Here is a 6037-nt window from a genome sequence, read left to right on the forward strand (position 1 = left end):
GAGCTAGAGATCCCCCTACCCAGCTAAGGGACTCTGATTCTCTGAGAGGCTTTGCCCCTGACCTGTAGAACCTGTAAAATCTACTAAAATGTCTTCTTTGATGAAACCTGTGAAAACCTGTGAAATCAACAAAGATGTCCTCTTTGATGAAGCCTGTGAAATCCTGTAAAAATAGACCCCAGTCTTACTCACAACCACAGCCTCAAACAACTAAGGACGATGCCTAGTGCTGAGAGAGGAACAGCTGTGTTTTCAGAGTGTAGTCAAGCAAAAACCTGTATACATATGTCCAAGTGTCGTCTGAGAAACCTGTAAAAACCTATAATAATATGTCCAAGTGTCTTCTGAGAAACCTGTAAAAACCTATAATAATATGTCCAAGTGTAGTCAAGGGTGCTCCGTCCCCAACAGCAGTTCAGCGGCTGCAACCGTGAGTCAGGATTTGATCAGAGTATGAGCTCCGGACACGGTATCCAACACACTCCCTCCTGCTCCGATGCTTCAGGTTTTAACGCTCCTCAGCGGGGAATGACCAGCGAATTCCTCCGGGGAGCTCGTTGTGGGGGGACATGCAGCGTTCGGCCTGTAGAGGGAGCTACAGGACCGTGGCCAGGGTTGTGTCGGCGAGGCTTCGTTGCACACCTGTTGCAAATGAAGCCTCGTTGGCTAGTGCTTAAGATGTGTGTGCCTTTGTCATTTCAGTAGGTGAGCTGGGAACGGCGACACGGGAGAGAGAGAGTGGAGAGTGACTTTTGAGGAGGCTGAAAAGCCCACGAACATTATTACCAAGATAAACGGGAGGAATCCCTTACCGATATACTGCGTCTGCCCCTGTGTACGAACGGACATTGTTACATTGGCGCCCAACGTGGGGCACAGAATGGAGACGTTAGCAGCGGCAATCTCGAGGATATCGCTGATCCTCGAACAACAGACCATCCTGCAACAGACCCAGCAGGCTGCCGTGGGAGAGATGACAGCGGCGAGGGCTGAGGACCGTGCCCTCCTCCAGGACCTCACCAGGGCCGTCAGGCCGGCGCCGGGGACCGGGTCGGCACAAGGTCCCCCCAAGGTCCAGCTACAGAAGATGGGGGACCTGGACGACCCGGAGGCGTTCCTCGCGGTGTTCGAGGGGACGGCGAGGATCTCGGGGTGGCCGGACGGAGAGTGGGCCTACCATCTGCTGCCCCTCCTGTCAGGGGAGGCGCAGCTCGCGGCCCACAGTTTACCAGCGGCCGCCCAACGGGATTACCCGTCCCTGGCCCGGGCAATTCGGGACCGCCTGGGCCTCACACCGGAGGAGCACCGTCGCCGGTTTCGGGCCCTGACAATGGAGGAGGGGAGCCGGCCCTTCGCCTACGCCCAGCGGCTGCGGGACAGCGCGTGGCGGTGGCTGGACCCAGAGAACAACTCGGCGGAGGAGGTCGGGTACCGGGTAGTCCTGGAACAGTTCCTCACGGGGCTCCCGGCCCGAACCGCCGCCTGGGTCCAGTACCACCGCCCCCAGGACCTCAAGACCGCCGTGGGATTAGCGGAGGACCATCTCTCCCTCCCACCGCGGGGGCCGCAACGACCAACCCCGGCCAGGGGGCGGGGGGCCGGCGCCCAGGAGGAGCCGAGGGACCGGAAGGGGAAAGGCCGGCGCCCGCCCCGAGGACGAGATGGCAGGGGCGCACCCATCCAGAGCCAACCCTGGCCCCACAGGTAGCACCCCGAGCGACAGGGGGGGTGTGTTGGCGGTGCGGACGGCCGGGCCATGTGCAGGCCGAGTGCCCGGCGATGGAGGTGGGGCAGGTCGTCCGCATCGGCGACATACCGGGCCCTCCCCCCGGACCAGGAGCGGCGTATCGTGTTCCGGTAAGGATACAGCATGATACGCACCAGGCGTTCTTGGATTCGGGCTGCATGCAGTCCATGATCCAGGAGCGCCTGGTTCGGCCGGGGGCATTGTTGAAGGCGTCGAGGGTGTGGGTGAGGTGTGTGCATGGGGACGTTCACGAATATCCGGTGGTCGCTATCGAAATTCATTATGAGGGAAAAAAACATAGTGTACAGGCGGCGGTTAGCCCACGCCTCACGCATCCCCTGATTCTAGGTGTAGATTGGGAGGGGTTTCCTCAAGCGGTAAAGAGGGCTACCGGGATGCGTGCACGACAGCTAGGGAGGTGTGAGGCGTGTAATGTGCTCTGTGCTGTGGCGGCGCCTCGCGACACTGCCGGGGAGCCGGAGCCGGCGGGGGCGCCTCACCCCGAGATTTCCCCGCCGAACTATCCGCTGCTAGGCGACTTCCCCGTCGAGCAGTCTCGTGACGAGACCCTAAGATCAGCCTTTGACCAAGTGATAGCAATTGATGGTACTTTGATACGGCCAGACACAGTGCGCGCCCACCCCTATTTTGCGATTATCAGCGACAGGTTATATAGAGTAAGTTGTGACTCACATAGTCAGGAGGAAGTAACCCAGTTGTTGGTTCCCCGCAGCCGCCGCGAAATGGTCTTCCAGGCGGCTCATTTCAACCCCATGGTGGGCCATTTAGGGTATGATAAAACACTGAACCGTATAATGGCTCGATTTTATTGGCCGGGGATTCGGGCAGAGGTGCGTAGGTGGTGCGCTTCTTGTCGTGAATGTCAGTTGGTAAATCCCCCGGCCATTCCACGGGCCCCCTTGCGGCCCTTACCATTGGTCGAGAACCCATTCGACCGCATTGCGATGGATATTATCTGGCCATTTGACCGGAATACACAGGAATATCGATTTGTGTTGGTCTTGATAGATTACACCACCCGATACCCCGAGGCAATACCGCTGCGCAATATCTCTGCCAAGAGTGTAGCGCAGGCATTGTTTCAAGTAATCTCCCGCGTGGGAATCCCGAAAGAGATTCTCACCGATCAGGGCACTAATTTTATGTCACGCACCCTCAAGGAACTGTATGGCTTGTTGAACATCAAGGCGATTCGAACCAGTGTTTACCACCCGGCCACTGATGGCCTTTGTGAGCGGTTCAATCGGACCTTGAAGTCAATGATCCGGAAGTTTGTACACGAGGATAGTCGGAATTGGCATAAATGGCTAGATCCCCTGTTGTTTGCGGTACGGGAAGTCCCCCAAGCTTCCACCGGGTTTTCCCAGTTTGAATTACTCTACGGGCGTAAGCCCCGGGGTGTCCTAGACCTTCTTAAAGAAAATTGGGAGGAAGGGTCTAGCGACAGTAAAAGTGAGATTCAATACGTCCTGGACTTGCGCACAAAGCTCCACGCCCTAGGGGTTATCTCACGCGAGCATTTGCTGCAAGCCCAGGAGCGTCAGAAACGCCTATACGACAGGGGAACTACCCTACGAGAATTTACACCGGGAGTCAAGGTGCTGGTACTGTTACCCACCTCCAGCACGAAATTACTCGCGAAGTGGCAAGGGCCGTTTGTGGTCACACGTCGCATGGGGGACGTGGATTATGAGGTAGTACGCTCGGACCGGGGGGATAGCTTGCAGGTGTATCACGTCAATCTCCTTAAAAAATGGAACGACGTGGTCACTGTTGCTCTGGCTACAGTAATTCCAGAGAGAGAGGAGTTCGGTCCGGAAGTCCCAAAATCGAAAGTTAGCACTCCGGTCGGTATTGATAACCATCTCTCTGCTAGCCAGGCCACGGACGTTGCAGATTTGCAGGCTAAGTTCGCCGACGTGTTCTCTCCCCTGCCCGGCCGGACTACGCTCATCGACCACCATATAGAAACGTAGCCGGGTTTAACGGTGCGCACGCGTCCCTATAGGTTGCCGGTGCACAAACGAGACATTGTGTGCAGGGAGTTGGAAGCCATGCTGGAGCTGGGTGTGGTCGAGGAGTCCCGCAGTGATTGGTGTAGCCCCATCGTGCTTGTCAACAAGCCAGATGGGGCTATACGGTTCTGTGTGGATTATAGACGGGTTAATGCGGTCTCCAAGTTCGATGCTTATCCGATGCCCCGGGTTGACGAGCTCTTGGACCGGCTTGGTACGGCCAAGTACTTCACGACATTGGATTGCACGAAGGGATACTGGCAGATTCCACTCTCGCCGGTGTCCCGGGAGAAAACGGCATTCTCCACTCCGCTCGGGCTGTTCCAGTTCACAGTGCTCCCTTTCGGGTTGTTCGGAGCCCCAGCCACTTTTCAGCGCCTCATGGACCGTATTCTGCGGCCGCACTCTGCCTATGCTGCGGCCTACCTAGATGACATTGTCATTCACAGTGACACCTGGGCGCAGCATGTGCGGAGTGTGGCTGCTGTTCTGCGGTCCCTGAGGCAGGCGGGGCTGACGGCCAACCCGAAAAAGTGCGTGATCGGGCGGAGGGAGATCCGGTATCTGGGGTACCACTTGGGTCGGGGGGAGGTGCGGCCGCAGATTGAAAAGACTGCGGCCATCGCCGCCTCTCCTCGACCCAAGACGAAGAAGGAGGTGAGGGCCTTCCTGGGGCTGGCTGGCTATTACCGGCAGTTCGTGCCAGGGTTTTCAGAGCTGGCCAGTCCCTTGACGGACCTCACCCGGAAGGGTGCCCCGGATCCGGTCCAATGGTCGGGCCAGTGCCAGGGGTCGTTCGAGGCCCTTAAGGGAGCTCTTTGTGGAGAAACGGTCCTGTATGCGCCTGATTTTAACCTCCCTTTCTCCCTACAGATGGACGCGTCGGATAGAGGGCTGGGAGCAGTGCTGACCCAGTGCGTGGAGGGGGCTGACCGGCCGGTGCTGTACCTGAGCCGCAAGCTGTCGGAGAGGGAGGGCCGGTACAGCACCGTGGAGAAGGAGTGCCTGGCCATCAAGTGGGCGGTCGGCACCCTCCGCTACTACCTGCTGGGTCGCGCTTTCACCCTCTACTCTGACCATGCCCCCCTCCAGTGGCTCCACCGCATGAAGGATGTGAACGCGAGGATCACCCGGTGATATCTCGCGTTGCAGCCCTTCAACTTTTCGGTCGTGCACAGACCGGGGGCGCAGATGGTCGTGGCAGACTTCCTCTCCCGTGCAGGGGGGGGGGAGTAGGTCGTCGGCCGTCGTGTCGTCGGCCTGTGTCGGGCGGTGGGGGTATGTGGGGGGACATGCAGCGTTCGGCCTGTAGAGGGAGCTACAGGACCGTGGCCAGGGTTGTGTCGGCGATCTGTTGCAAATGAAGCCTCGTTGGCTAGTGCTTAAGATGTGTGTGCCTTTGTCATTTCAGTAGGTGAGCTGGGAACGGCGACACGGGAGAGAGAGAGTGGAGAGTGACTTTTGAGGAGGCTGAAAAGCCCACGAACATTATTACCAAGACCCTTTATGAATAAACGGGAGGAATCCCTTACCGATATACTGCGTCTGCCTCTGTGTACGAACGGACATTGTTACACTCGTTTTATACTCTTGCGAAAAGTCCTCTAAGGTAACTTGCTCTCTAGCTTGTGTGTGTTTGTGTTGGAGTGTTGGTAGAGAGAGAGAGTGTTAGACTGCAAAGTGTTTGCAGAGAGTGAGAAAAAGAGAGAGAGAAGTTGGTAACACAAAAAAATAGGTGCTTTTAGGGAAGTTTCTCTGTCCCTCAACAAGTATGGCTACCAGGCCTTATCACATCAATACATTCAAATCGTATAACAATATAGTAATCAAGCATCTTAAAGGATCCAGAACCACGTATTCTTCACACCGTTAGTCTTAAACATTCTTAGCATGTTCATACTTGATTATGGACACCGTGGTACTTCTCTGTTGGGGATTTCCACCACCTGACCTGCCTCACCCGGCAGGCCTTACACAATATCCCCTTTCTTGCAGTGATTAAACTTTGTACCTTCAACAACAACTTCAGTAATATAGTATCCTACTTCAGTGATCATCCCTGAGTAAGATTACACAATCAAACATGGGTATTCTCATATTCTTAGTACTTTCTTTTGATAGCGGGCCGTCATCACAATGTGGCCTAAGCAGATATGTTGACCCGGGGTCATACACTCACATTCTAGTTACTCTTATGCAGTTATGCAGTTACACATATTTGAATCAACTTATCATCTATAAGCAGTTATGCAGT

Source organism: Argentina silus (genome assembly GCF_951799395.1).
Source record: "Argentina silus genome assembly, chromosome: Y".
NCBI classification, from domain to species: domain Eukaryota; kingdom Metazoa; phylum Chordata; class Actinopteri; order Argentiniformes; family Argentinidae; genus Argentina; species Argentina silus.